This window comes from Aedes albopictus, chromosome 3, assembly GCF_035046485.1.
Source record: "Aedes albopictus strain Foshan chromosome 3, AalbF5, whole genome shotgun sequence".
Classification (NCBI taxonomy): domain Eukaryota; kingdom Metazoa; phylum Arthropoda; class Insecta; order Diptera; family Culicidae; genus Aedes; species Aedes albopictus.
The window spans coordinates 165351082-165365795 of NC_085138.1; the positions used below are offsets into that span (position 1 = coordinate 165351082).

Sequence of the window (14714 nt, forward strand, 5' to 3'; positions counted from 1 at the left end):
GCGGTGAAATTTTCATTGAAGACACCGAAACCAGTGGATCCATTTATGCGAGACCCATCAGTGAAGAATCTCTTACAGGAATTGACATTTTGGTACTTTTCGTTAAAAATGCGAGGAATAGATAGACATCGAAGTTGATCTGGTATTCCATGAATAGCTTGTTTCATGGACAGATCGTATTTAACAGAGGAACTGTCATTAGTGAAGTGTACACGGGGAGGATTATAACTTGGTAGGCTTATGTCAGATGACATGTAGAACAGATAGATTCTCATGAATTTTGATTGAGTGTTCAGACTGAGCATTTCTTCGAAGTTTTCAATGACAAGTGTGTTGCTCACTCCACACTTGATAAGTAACCTTAGCGAGAGCTCCCAGAATCGGTTCTGGAGAGGTTTCACCCCTGCCAGGACCTCTAGGCTCGCATTATGCGTTGAGTGCATACAACCGAGAGCAATACGCAAACAACGGTATTGAATTCGTTCCAACTTTATTAGGTGGCAGTTTGCTGCTGAGTGGAAGCAGAAAGAGCCATACTCGAGGACAGAGAGAATAGTCGTTTTGTAAAGTTTTATGAGGTCTTCCGGGTGAGCACCCCACCATGTTCCGGTAATTGTGCGTAGAAAATTGATCCTTTGTTGACATTTTTGCACCAAATACTTGATTTGGGTACCCCAAGTGCCTTTTGAATCAAACCAGACCCCAAGGTATTTCGAAGTCAAAGACTGGTCGATTTCTATTCCCAAAAGATTGAGTTTCAGTTGGGCTGGGTTCCGCTTTCTAGAAAACACAACCAATTGAGTTTTTTGCGGAGCAAACTCGATCCCCAAATCTCTTGCCCAGATTGTCAGATTATTTAGAGAATTTTGCAATGGTCTTTGCAACATTTCTGCATGTGGGCCTTTTAGAGAAACCACAGCATCATCTGCAAGTTGTCTTAGCGTGCATTGTCCTTCCAAGCAACTATCAATGTCTTTCACGTAAAAATTATAAAGCAAGGGACTTAAACATGAGCCTTGGGGTAGGCCCATGTAACTAATTCTGGAAGTTGTCAGTTGTCCGAGATTGAAGCTCATATGTTTTTCTGACAACAAATTATACAAGAAATTATTTAAAATTCCTGGAAGTCCACTATTGTGCAGTTTTTCTGACAATATTCCTATGGAAACTGAATCAAAGGCGCCCTTAATATCCAAGAAAACTGAAGCCAGTTGCTCCTTTTCCGCAAAGGCCAGTTGAATATCTGTTGAAAGCAACGCTAGACAATCGTTTGTTCCTTTGCCCTTGCGAAACCCGAACTGTGTATTTGAAAGCAAATCATTCGATTCAACCCAATGGTCGAGTCGTGATAGGATCATTTTTTCTAACAATTTCCTTAAACATGATAACATAGCAATTGGGCGGTATGAATTATGATCAGACGCTGGTTTACCAGGCTTTTGAATAGCTATTACTTTGACCTGTCTCCATTCTGGCGGAACAATGTTATTCTCCATCAATGAGTTGAACAGGTCCAGTAATCGTCTTTTCGCGATATCTGGGAGATTTTTGAGAAGATTGAACTTGATCATATCGCGTCCCGGAGCGGAATTGTTTGATGAAAGAAGAGCCATAGAAAATTCCAGCATAGTGAATGGTCTGTCCAGAGAACCGTCTCCTGAGGATGTTTCCCAAGAAATCGGTTGTGCTGGGACTGAGTCTGGGCAGACCTTTTTCGCGAAGCTAAATATCCAACGGTTGGAGTATTCGTCACTCTCATTAGAAGAAGAGCGGTTTCGCATGTTGCGAGCCACTCTCCAAAGCGTTGTCATTGAAGTTTCTCTAGAGAGGCCCTCAATGAAGTGTCGCCAATAACTACGCTTCTTCGCTTTCAGCAGGTTCTTCAGCTGTCTTTCGAGCTTAGCATACTCTTGAAAAAGATCTGAAGTACCATGCCTACGAAAAGCTTTGAAAGCATCAGATTTTTTAAGATACAACTGGGTGCAATCATCATCCCAGCCTAGTGTGGCGGGTCTTCTTTTGAAAGTTGCACTTGGAACTCGTCGTTTTTGTGATTCTAATGCACTCTTGTATATCAGTTCTGATAGGAATCGATATTCATCCAAAGGTGGGAGGGGGTTGAATGATTCGATGCCAAAAGATACCGCTTCTGCATATTTTTGCCAATCGATATTCCTTGTGAGGTCAAAAGGAACCTGAATTGGTTGGTCTGACCTTTCACTATTATGCTTTATGGTGGTTATAATGGGCAAGTGATCACTACCATGAGGATCCTCGATTACCTTCCACAAGCAATCGAATGATAGTGAACTTGACCCCAGTGATAGGTCGAGACGACTTTCTTTGCCGTCAGATGCAATACGTGTCACTTCACCTGTATTTAAAATGTTCAAATTGAAATCGTCGCACAAATCATAGAAAATGGCCGCTCTATTATCGTCACATGGTTCGCCCCACCCTGTACCATGTGCGTTCATATCACCCAGAATTAAAACTGGATGTGATAGTGCAGCAACCGCATTCCAAAGATGACGGCGGTTAATTGCAATTCTTGGAGGAATGTAAACGGAAGCTACGCAAAGTTCTTTACCCTTTACGTTTATTTGGCAAGCGACGATTTCTACGCCAGGATGAGTCGCGATTGGAATTCTATAAAATGAGTAAGTCTTTTTGATCCCCAAAAGAACCCCTCCATAATGGTCATCTCGATCCTGGCGTATAATGTTAAAATCGTGGAAGTTGAGTTCATCTTCAGAAGAAAGCCATGTTTCACAAAGGGCAAATATATCACAGTCAGAGTTGTGAATCAAAAACTTAAACAGGTCTAATTTAGGTTTTAGACTATGACAGTTCCACTGTAGCACAGTGATCATATCTTGTACCTCACTTGATGAATTATCCATCGAAAGATATGATCGCAGCAAGGAGGGGCCATGATTGTGTCAGATTCCGAAGATATTCTTCTACTGTGGGTATAAACATATCAATAATGCCTCTAAATGTTTCTGGAAGGCTGAGGGCATTATATAAGCGATCCACGAGAACCCTAAAAGTAAACAGTCCTCGCTTGGGTCTAGGAGGCTTGCTTGAAGTGCGAGGAACTTTGGTAGCTTTTTTCTTGCTACCTTGTCGAATATTTGTCTTTGAAGTGTATTTAACAGGCGGAGACGGGGATGACAGATTCTTGCTACAACATGGATCTGAAGCTAAAGGAACCTGATTATTCGGAGTTTTTAAATTTACCCCGCCTCCTTTGACATTAGGCAAACTTTTGAGGGAAGACTTCAAAAAGACCTTTCGGCGCAATCCCGGGGAAGATGATGACTTCCTTTTTCCAGGTGCGTGTACCTCCGATAGAGATCCACCCTCATCAGTTTCGCCATCGTCCTGATCATCGGAAGACAACTCCTGATAGGGATTTTCAACTGGGACAGCTGATTCAGACACGGAATCTGGTGTTTTAAAAGATTTCACCATCTCCGCATATGTCTGTTTGGAGCGCCTTATGATAGAGCGACTCTCATTTCGAATGCGTCTTTTGTAAGCCGGGCAAACTTGCAAGTCATGTGGATCTCCACCACAGTAGCTACATTTTTCCGCTTCCTGTGTGCAAGAGTCCTCCAAATGAGCTTGGTTGCATTTGCCACAACGGGGCTTGTTGTCGCAAAAGCTATCACTGTGACCAAACTGCTTGCATTTGGTACAATTAAAAACCTTCGGCCTAAAAAGATGCACTGGGTAAAAACCACCATCGATTACAACAAATTCCGGGAGGACGGAACCTGGAAAAGTCACTCGAAAAAACGCTGAAGGCGAGTACACCTTTTTATTTCCTTCCATGGAAGCCTTAGATAAGCGTTTACAGTCTAGGATAGCCACATCAGGAATTGACCTATTTTTGAATCGACCAAAGCCGGTCTTGATGTCCTCACATGTCAGCATTTCGTCGAGGATCTTCCCCTCCACCTCCACTTCTCGTGCTGGTACATAGACCACGTATTCAACAGTAAACGCTTCGTGTTGAGCAATTTCATTTGCTGCTTTGTAGCTAGGTGCGGTAACACGCAGCTTGGATGCTTTCACTTGGTGAACAACGGTCCCAGGATACTTACGCGTCAGCTCTCGAGAAATCGAAAGCATATTCAATGGTTTGCATTTGCGCCGGAAATAGACAACCCAAGGCCCAGGCGAAGATGGCTGATAAAACCGCGTACGAGCAATGATATCATTGGGAGGCGTTTCGCCTCCATTGGATTCATCCATGCACAGGAGAAGAATTAATACAAAATTGGTTTATATTTTAACACACTCTGTGTGGAACGTTAGCTAATAAGAAGAAAAAAAAAACCGGCAAAAAAAAAAAAAAAATTCACAAGAAAAAATATATATATAAAGAGAAAAAATTTTACAATTGCTCACTCTGGCCTCAGCCCACTGTTGAGCCTCAGCCCACTGTTATTGCAAAGTGGACAAACAACTAACACGTGATGACGTGATGAGCGGAGGAATGGGACAACACAAAACGAGATCGAATATCGATTATACTTATCGAGTGTATAGATAGCTGTTTGTTGGTGATGCCTCGGATGCACAGACAAAACGCTGCTGCTGCTTTTGTATCACCCGTCACACTCGTCACCGCCGCCGCCGCGCGCCGCCGTTTATGTCGGGCCCGCTATTGATGGCGTGGGTAATTAAATTTCTGTTGCACAGTGCACTATTCCAATGCCTGCTTCCTTCCCGCGATCGCGGATCGCCCAAGACAATCGTCTTCGTCCTCGGTAGGATAAATAACTCGCGATATAAAAAACCACTAGGTGGGCAAAAAAACTCCACCGGCTACAAAGCGATTGACTGCGATTCAGACACGGTACACACGACCGGCTGCTTCAAACGATCGGTAAGGAATGAGATAAAATTATTAAACCAGGGTACCTTTTTGGTCCCGAGACCTTGAAAACGTGAAAAAACTAATATATTTGCATTTTTTATAGTACTCTTTACATTTTAGCCCCTTTAACATATTTTTCCTGAAAATTACAATTCAATAGCTTTCAAAAAAAAAAAGAGGTTTAAAATCGGTCTGGTTCAAAAGTTACGATTTTTTTTAAATTTTTAGTTTTGAAAAACTTTAATTTTTTGGACCACCCTATATGAAAATTGGTCACCCTAATGACGAAATAAAAAAATACGGGTCTAATTATTTCCGAGGAACTACAAGCCCACCAAGTTTCACGACAATCGGAGATGCACTATATCGTTTTTCTATGGAATGGCTGTATAATGAAGCTAGGAAATATCCCAGCTTTAAAGAGTTAAGTAAGAATTCTATTTAGGCTGTTCCAGCTCATTATTACAGCTTGGACCATAGTTGAGCGAAAGAGGAAGAAAAAGACACCGCTAGCCGTAGGAAGGTAGGCGTCAAGCGCGAGAAAGGCGACGCGCTCGTCATCAAGACCGAACAGTCTAAGTACTCGGACGCATTAAAGGCGATGCGAAGCGACGCCAAGCTCGTGGATCTGGGAGCCGACGTGCGCAGTATTGGTCGTACTCGTACGGGCGAGTTGATCCTCGAGCTCAAGCGCGACAAGGAGCGTAAAGGCGCCGCCTACAAAAGTCTGGCGGAAGTGGTCCATGGCGAAGGTGTAGAGGTTTGGGTTCTCTTACGCAAGAGGCGACTCTTGAAGGTGGAAAACCTAGACGAGGTCACCGAAGTGGAAGAGCTCGTTACGGCACTGCGGCAACAGTGCGAAGTGCAGGTGGCCACCGCAGCCGTTAGGCTACGGAAGGGGCCGGTAGGGACACAGGTAGCCTTTGGTTCAGCTACCTGTGGCGGACGTAAAAAAGTCCGTTGAAGTAGGGAATATCAAGGTGGGCTGGTTTATATGCCATCTGCCCTTTCATGAGCCACCGGAGTTTTGCGTCAGGTGTCTGGATCCATGGCACAAGTCATGGGACTGCAAAAGCCCGGACAGGAGCAAACTATGTAGTTGATGAAGCGGCGAAAGCAATAAGGGCCAATGTTGTACGATTCCACCCAAGTGTTTGATTTGTTCCGGGAAATCCACGAACGGGAGGTCCAAGGTGCCCGGCCTTCAGCAGAGCCACAGCTGACGAATCACAGTGTAGGTAACCCAACTGAACCTGAACCACTGTGACGCAACTCAGCAACTGCTTTGTCTGGCGTTTTCTGAGTGGGGGACGGATATCGCCATTATAGCGGACCCATACCGAGTAATCGCCGGTAACAGCAATTTGGTTGTGGATGGGTCCGTAAAAATGGCGTCGATATTGATTACCGGTGAAAATGATTACCGACCACTTGATCAAGGTTGTGGAGGCGTGGATGCGGTCCAGGAAACTGAAGCTGGCTCACCACAAGACTGAGGTGACGGTTGTTAACAACCGGAAGTCGGAGCATCAGGCGGAGATCAGTGTAGGTGAGTGCACTATCCTGTCAAAGCGCTCCGTCAAACACTTGGGCGTGATGATCGACAATAAGCTTACCTTCGGTAGCCACGTCAACTATGTCTGTAAAAGAGCCTCCACAGCTATTGCGGCACTGTCCTGGATGATGTCCAATAGCTCTGCGGTGTACGCCAGTAAGCGCAAGCTTCTGGCTAGTGTTGCTACGTCCATACTTAGGAATGGCAGCCCGGCGTGGGGCACTGCGCTAAGTACTAAATGCTACCGACGGAAGCTGGAAAGTACTTACAGGCTTATGTGCCTGAGGGTTACGAGCGCGTACCGTACCGTGTCGCTCTTTGCGTCATTACTGGTATGGTGCCTATCAGCATCCTTATTAGTGAAGACATGGAGTGCTTCGAAATGCGCGGCACAAGAGACACTGCGGATTCTCCCGAATGCCCAGTGTGCAATGGTTTAGAGGAAACGGCGGCTAGATGCAGTACAAGAGGTGGTCCAGGGGTTCGGAGTCGGCTTCGTAGGTCATACCGGTGCCTTGCGGTCGAGATCGACCCTTACAGCGATTATGTGGCCGCGGAGAGGAAGTCCCGGTAGCGGTGCTGTCGTGGCGTCGGTCTACTGGGTTGGATCTGAGCCCGCGGTTGGAAAGGAGTCCCCGGCAAGGGTCGGGGTAGGTGAGACCCTGCTGTCTGCAACCTACGGATGCATCTGATAGGGCCTGAAGGGTAGTGATACCCTTCCTTTGCGGGCAGGTCAGATCGGGTTGCATGTGGGCATCAGTTCTTGATGTCCGCTCAGCAGTAGGGCGCGGGCGGGGTTGACCCTGCCCGCCTTCCGAGGACAAAGGGAGTGGCGAGGACCACTCGGGAAACTGGCTAAGCGCCAGCATGCTACCGTGATGGACTCTCCAAAGCGAGTCATCGATGTTCGTTGCTGCAGGCTACGCAGCTAACCTTGTGGGTGCGATGTGCACTAGCCCCTCTCTGAAGCAATACCTTCTTGGTGGTTCCGGAGAGACGTAGGGTTTGGCGACCATAGGAATGGTTTAGTGGGTACGAGGAGAGGGTAGTCCTGTCTTTTACTTTTGTTGTAGAAGACGGCCTCAGAACTACACTACCCTAACCTTCTGTTAGAGTGTCTGTTGAGCAGATTATCCCCCTATGGTTTAGAAGAAAAAAAAAAAATCCTGCTAAGTGCATCAAGTGATGCTAGACGTTGATCTGGCTCCAGACCTAACAAATAGTTTGAACTGGAGGGTAGACGATGGCTACACTCATAGCGATCACCTGGCGGTTCGCTACAGTATCGACTACAACAACAGCAGGCAGCGGGTAGAGGAAGAGGCACTTAGGCCAAGGCCAAGCCCTCGCAGGTGGAAGACATCATATTTCGACGAAGGGGTATTTAGGGAGGCGCTCCGCCGTGAGCGAAGCCTATTTGGTGTAGTCGGTGACGAGCAGGTAGCGGTGCTCAATCTCGAGTGCGTGTGATGCGACCATGCCTAGGCGAGTCCACCCTAGAAATAGGATGCCACCGGCTTACTGGTGGACTCAAGCGATTGCGGATCTGTACCGCGTCTGCCTACGGGCTAGGCGGCGGATACAGCGAGCACGAACAGAAGAAGAGCGACACGAACGGCGGGTGGTATTCGCCGCTGCAAAAGCCGCACTGAAGACCGAGATAAGAGTAAGCAAAAAGGCCTGCTTTCAGGGTCTCTGTCAGAGTGCCAATGCGAACCCGTGGGGTAATGCCTACAGGATCGTGATGTCCAAGACAAGAGGTGTAATGGCTCCTACAGAGCAATCTGCAGAGATGTTGGAGGGGATCATGGAGGGGTTTTTCCGCGTCATGATCCTAGTCCTTGGCTTCCTTTCGTAGGACAGCCGGGGACTAGGGCTGGCGATGAGGAGAGGGTCACCGATGTGGAACTTGAGGGAATGGCAAAGTCCCTTAGCGTAGGTAAGGCCCCAGGTCCTGACGGAGTTCCGAACCTGGCCTTAAAAGTAGCTATTGCAGAGGGAGGCTCCCGAGATGTTCAGGTCGGCTATGCAGAAATGCCTGGACGAGGGAATTTTCCCAGAAGCTTGGAAGAGGCAGAGCCTGTTACTATTGCCAAGGGCGGGGAAACCACCCGGAGACCCGTAGGCATATAGACCAATATGCTTGATTGACACGACGGGGAAGGTGCTCGAAAAGATCATCCTCAATAGAATGTTGCGGTACACCGAGTATGTAAATGATCTCTAACCAGTTCGGCTTCCAGGGAGGGAAGTCGAAGAGGGATTCGCTCATGTGCAGAAGTGGCTCTGGATGTAAAAGGAACGCGTTCAATTGTGCCAGTTGGGTGGCTTTTACCGATGTGCAGGATTCTTGGATGCTACTTCCAGATTCTAGTACTAGTTTAAATACGACACCTGGCTCCGAAGTTTTTTTCAAGTAGAATTATAACTTTTTGTTTACTCCAAAAAAGTTTTTCAAATCGTTAAGAACGGGTCACCCTACGCTACACATGCATAAATATAGAAGCTTCACTCTTGGACGGATTTCTGATTCATGTGGTAGTTGGCGGTGGTCACGAACCGTGAGTTCGTTGTTAAGCGCCGTGTGTGTATAATAAATAATTGAACATTATTATGCATTCACACTTTTGGTAGGTATAGCGGGCGTGACGGTCGGTGGGACCCGCCACCGGCCATACTCTGGACTGGACCGACCGACCGACACACATCAACGCGACGACGACGGTTGGATCTTCGCGCGAAATCAGTGCAGTTCTGTTTGCATGTGGTCTGCTGTAGATATACCGAGAGTGAGTGTCTATATCTGCATATACCTATAACGAAATAGCACACGTTTGCGCCCATTTGTCTATAAAGTGCACATTTGCACGCTTTTCGCAGGCCACTACCGGTGCTGCATATGCATGAAAGCCTGATGAGATGGACACACACACGGCTCGGTGGCGGCGTAAACCGTAAACCGTGCACTGGAACTGACTGACTGCAGCATGTGCAGTCAGTAAGTAGCGCAGCGGATTGGCAATAGTGTTGATTCGGTGATGATGATTATGAGCCTGGGTGGTGGCATGTTGCTCTTTCATTTCGATGAGCACAGCACCAATTCACGAAATGCACAATTTCGCTGAAAAGAACCATGCTGTTAGTAATTTGCTTGTAACGAGCCGCTGTTACCCATCAACAGGACGTCACCTGCTGGAAAGTTGTTCAGTTTTGAAAATAATTTAACAACCGTGAAAGTTACTTGCATGTACTCAATATGCACTTCAATGTATGTGCTTTGCTGGAAATGCACTTCTACATTTAACGGTTCGTGGCAAACAGAAACTCACCTCTTCCCCTTAAATGGTACGTCCTTTATAGATGGCCCCTAAGCGAATTCATTGACTACTTGATATATTGTGAAGCCACTTTCTTCCTAGACGAACCTTGCCTTGCTCGAATTCGCCAACAATGAGACAGATGATATGGTGGCTCCTGAGAGGATTATTGGATAGATGGCCTTATTAAACGTGCAAATATTAACACTGTCGGGTTTCCTGCTGCCGTTCCATCGAATAAAAAAGCTACCTCGTCAGCATAAGCACTGCATTGAGCGATTCGGCAGAAATTACTTTGCTTTCTGTTAACTTATGTTTCCTTAACACTGTTAACGAAACGGAAGCGTAAGACATCCGACGTAAAAGTTAAGTCCATTTGGAAAATCTGTAAAGATCGATAACAGGTTCTGGAGTTTTTACAGAGGTACATTTGACTGTCATTCTGATTCGGATCTTGGAATTTAATTGACAGGCGCCTTATCGGTGCAACGTGGATTGTTGATCTTAATTCTATCATCGCGATCTCTCTTGAAAACGAAGACCGAAGATATGCCACGGTTAAATTTTTTTTTTGCTAGTATCACCAAATAGGCTGGTACTTTGGACACTTTTTCGCTATTTTTCTGTCAAAAACAATTTACTTGAATTTTTGTTCACTGCTGGATACTATTGGCATTTCACCGCGTACAAAAATTAGGTCTATTGGCTTAAAATTAACTGAGTTGTTGCGCAAATGTCCCCAAATGAGAAGCCCTGCTTTGATGGTCCCACTCACCTATACGCGATTGCACGTGTTGGAATCCCCAGTTGGTGGTTATCGCATTTAACATCGAGCAAGGGCGTAGCCAGCTTTTCGTTCAGGGGGAAGGGGGCTGGGGTGCGAGCTAGCATTGAGAAATTTTGAATTGATATTGAATGTTGATGTTGAATCAATGTTGAAGTCCCACAAAATCGACCGAATCGATTTTTTACATTCGATTTTTCTTTCGATTCAAAAATATTAAATTTCTTTTTTTTTAGAGTGCGCTGAAGAATTTTACCATTAAAAAATGTACATAAAATCGAGGGTCTACATAATCTAGGATCAACTAAATCGAGGTATACCTGTATATCACAGGTTCTCTGGGAAATCTCACCCAGGAGTCTAAGTGAATCTTTCTTAGGATTCTGGAGGAATGCTTTTTATGGTCCAGAGAGTCCCTTTCAGGGTTCTAGCGCATCCTTCTCAGTCCATCTCTTGGTTCCGAACACTTTTTTTAGAATCCCCTCTCAGTATTCTAGACAAATTTTTCCTAATAATGTGGAAGATCCCCTCCTAGGATCCCTCTCAGGGTTCTGGGGCAATCTCTTTCAGGATTCTAACGGGATGTCTTTCTATACTACAGGAGAATTTCTCTCAGGATTCTAGGAGAATCCGCCAAGGAGTTCTGGAGATATCCGTCTAAGCATGCTGGGAGAATCCCGAGGAAAAACATCTCTCCGGATTCTGAGGCAATCCATCACTAGATTCTGAGACAACCTATTACAGGATTCAAGGAGAACCCATCTCGGGAATCTGAGGAAATTCATCAAGATTCTGGAACAATTCCTCTAAAGATACTGAGAGAATTCATGTCAGAAAACTGGAGTAATCTCTCCTAGGATTCTAGGGAAATCCTTAATAGAATTCAGTTAGAATTCCTATTGGAAGAGTCTTTCTCTCTTTTTTTGGGATAAAGTTTGTCAGGATAATGGTGTGATAACTTTCAGCATTTTGAAGGAATTTCTCACAGATTTTTGAAGGAACCCTCAGTATTATGGAGTAGTCCCTTTAAAAATTCTGGAGTAATTTTTCTCGGCTGTATTATATGGGAATACCTATTAGAATTCTAGGGAATCTCTGGATTCTAAGGAAATTCATTTCAGGATTTTAGGGTATTCCCTACCAGGGTACCCTAACAAGGGTGAAATCCCTTTCAGAATTCTAAGAAATTTTTGGATGATCTGAGTTGATTCCTTTAAGGATTCTGTAGGATCCTCACTGAGGTTCCAAGTCAGAATTCTGGGGAAATCTTTCTCAGCATTCTCAGGAACTCCTCCTAGACTTCTAGGAGAATCATGTACGCAGCATTATCAGAATTGTGGCGAAATTCCTCTCGGAATTCTGGGGGATTATTTCTTAAGATTCTGGGGGAATCCCATACAGGATTCTAGAGGCATCTTTCTCAGGATTCTGCGTAAGATTCTCTTAAGATTTTAAGTATTCTGTGGGTACACTTCCCAAGATTCTCTGAAAATTCGGCTTTTTGGGGTAATCACCTGGGTCATCATGATTCTGGAGAAATCCTTGGGATTCTTGGGCACTTTGTCTCAGAGTTATTCTTTCAGGATCCTGGGAAAATTCTTCTTAGGGAAAATCCTTGACATGATTATGGGAAGATTCTCTTGAGATTCTGGTGTAATAATTTAAAGTATTCTTGAGGAATCACTATCAGAGTTCTAGGACAATCCCTTTCCCTTCCCAATCACTCGTAGAATTCTGGGAAATTCCTTTCGGTATTCTGTTATTCTCAGCATTCTAAAGGAATCCATCCAGGATTTTGAAGAAATTCTGGGAGAATACTCAAAGGATCCTGAAGGAATTCTTCTTAGGATTCTGGGGAAATCCTATCTCCCAGAATTCTGTGAGAGTATATCTCAGGTTTCTTTGGCAATCCCGCCCAATATTTTGAGGGAACCTTTCTCAGGGTTCTGGAGTAATCCTTCTTAGGGTTCTAAGCTACCCTTTTCAGGATTTTGGGTCATTTCTTTTAAGTTTCTTGATGAATTCATCTTAGAATTTCTAAAATCTTTTTTTTTTGTGAGAATCTCTGCAGGATATCTAGAGGAATTCTTGGTAGACTCTGTGAAGCAATTTATGGAGAAATTTCCGAAGGAAATGATGGAGGAATCCCTTTAGCAACTTCTGGACGAATTACTGGTGGAATCCCTGGAGGAATTTCTGGAGGAATCCCTGGAAGAATAATTCCTGGAAGAATTCTTGAAGAAATCTCTAGAGACATTCTTGGAGAAATCCCTGGACGCATTTCTAGAGCAAATTCTGGAGGAATTCCTGGTGGAATCCGTGAAGAAATTTATGTAGGAATCTCTGGAGCAAATCCTAGAGGAATACCTAGAGGAACTTCTGGAAAAATTCAGGGTGGAATCTTTGGAGGAATTCCTGGAGAAAACCCTGGAAAAATCCCTGAAGGAATTTCTGGAGGAATTTTTCGATAAATGCTTAGAGGTATTCTTGGAGGAATCCCTGGAGGAATTTCTTCAGATATTTCTAGATGAGTTCTAGGAGGAATCTCTGGAGGAGTTCCTGGTTAAATTCCTGGAGGAATTCTTGGATGAATTTCTGGCGAAATTTCTGAAGAAATCGCTTGAGAAATTCTAGGAGGAATTCTTAGAGTGGATCCATGGTGGAATTTCTGGAAGAATTATTGGAGAAATTGCTGAAGGATATCCTGGAATAACCCCAGAAGCAATTCATGGAGGAAATCCTAGAGGAATGCCTGGAGGAACTTCTGGACAAATTTCTGGCGCATTCCTAGGATGAGTTCCTGAAGAAATCCCCAAAAGAATTCTTGGAAGAATCCATAGAGGAATTTCTGAAGAAATACCTGAAAAAATGCCTGAAGGAATCCCTGGAGAAATTCCTGCATGAATTCGTGGAGGAATCCCAGGATGAATTCTTGGAGAAAATCCTGGAGGAACCGCTGGAGGATTTTTGAGAGAAATGCCTGGATAAATTTCAGAAGAAATTCCTGGACAAAGTCCTGGAGGAATTCCTAGAGTAATTTCTGGAGGAATTCCTGGAGCAAGCCCTGGAGGAATCCTTGGAGAAATTCGCGGAAAATTCCCTAAAGGAATTCCTGGATGAATGTCTGAAAGAATTCATGGAGGAATCTCTGGAGGAATCCCTGAAAGAAATCATGGAGAATTTCCTGGAGGAATCCCTAAAACAATTACTGGAGGAATTTCTGGAGGAGTTTCTAGGGGTATCCCTGAGGGAATTCCTGTTTCGAGGAAAGAATGCATAGAGAAATTCCTGGAGGAATGCCGGTAGGAATTTTATTTCGAGAGAAGAAAATCCTTGATAAACTCCTGGAGGAATCGCTAGAAAAATTCCTGTAGGAAATCCTGGAGAAATTCGTGGAAGAATTTCTGAAGGAATCCCTGAAGGATTTCTGAAAAAAAATGCTGGAGGAATTGTCGAAGAAATTTCTGAAGTAATTATTGAAGCAATTCTTGAGTCAATTACCAGATTAATTCCTGAAGAAAATGCTGAGGTAATTCCTGGAAGAATTTCTGGGGGAGTTCCTCCAGGAGAAATTCCTGGATGAAATCCTGGAAATGCCTAGAGAAATGCCTGGAGGAATGTCTAGAGGAATTCCTGGAAGAATCCCTTGTGGAATTCCTGGAGAAGTCCCTAGAGAAATCTCTTGAGGAATTCCTGGAGGAATCTCTGAACGAATTCCAGGGGGAATCCCTGGAGGTATTCTTAAAGGAATCCCTACAGGAACTCCCAGAGAAACCCTGGACGAACTCCTGAAAAGAATCCTTGGATGAATTTCTGGAGGAATTACTGGAAGAATCTCAGGAAGAATTCCGGAAAAATCCCAGTAGGAATTCCTGAGGGAATCTCAGGTGGAGTTTTTGAAGAAATTCTAGAAAGTACTGGAGAGATCGCAGAAAGGATTCTTGGAGAAATACTTAGGGAATCCTATGAAAAGTGCATTGGGGAATCCCTGTAGCAGCTCTTAAAGAAACCCCAGGATTAGCCCCAGGAGGAATCCCGGAAGCAATGCCAAGAGGAATTCCTAAGAGAATCCTTAAACAATTCCTGGAGGAAGCCCTGGAGTAATTCCGTGAGGAATCTCGGGAGTGATCCCATCAGGGATTCTTTAGGAAATCCTTAAAGAGCTGA

General features: G+C 44.7%; 1 protein-coding gene across 4 annotated transcripts in view; it reads left to right on the forward strand.

The window, feature by feature from the left end:
• LOC109402771 (SH2B adapter protein 2) overlaps positions 1-14714 on the forward strand; it is a 561576-nt gene that overhangs the window by 249728 nt on the left and 297134 nt on the right. The window lies entirely within an intron of this gene.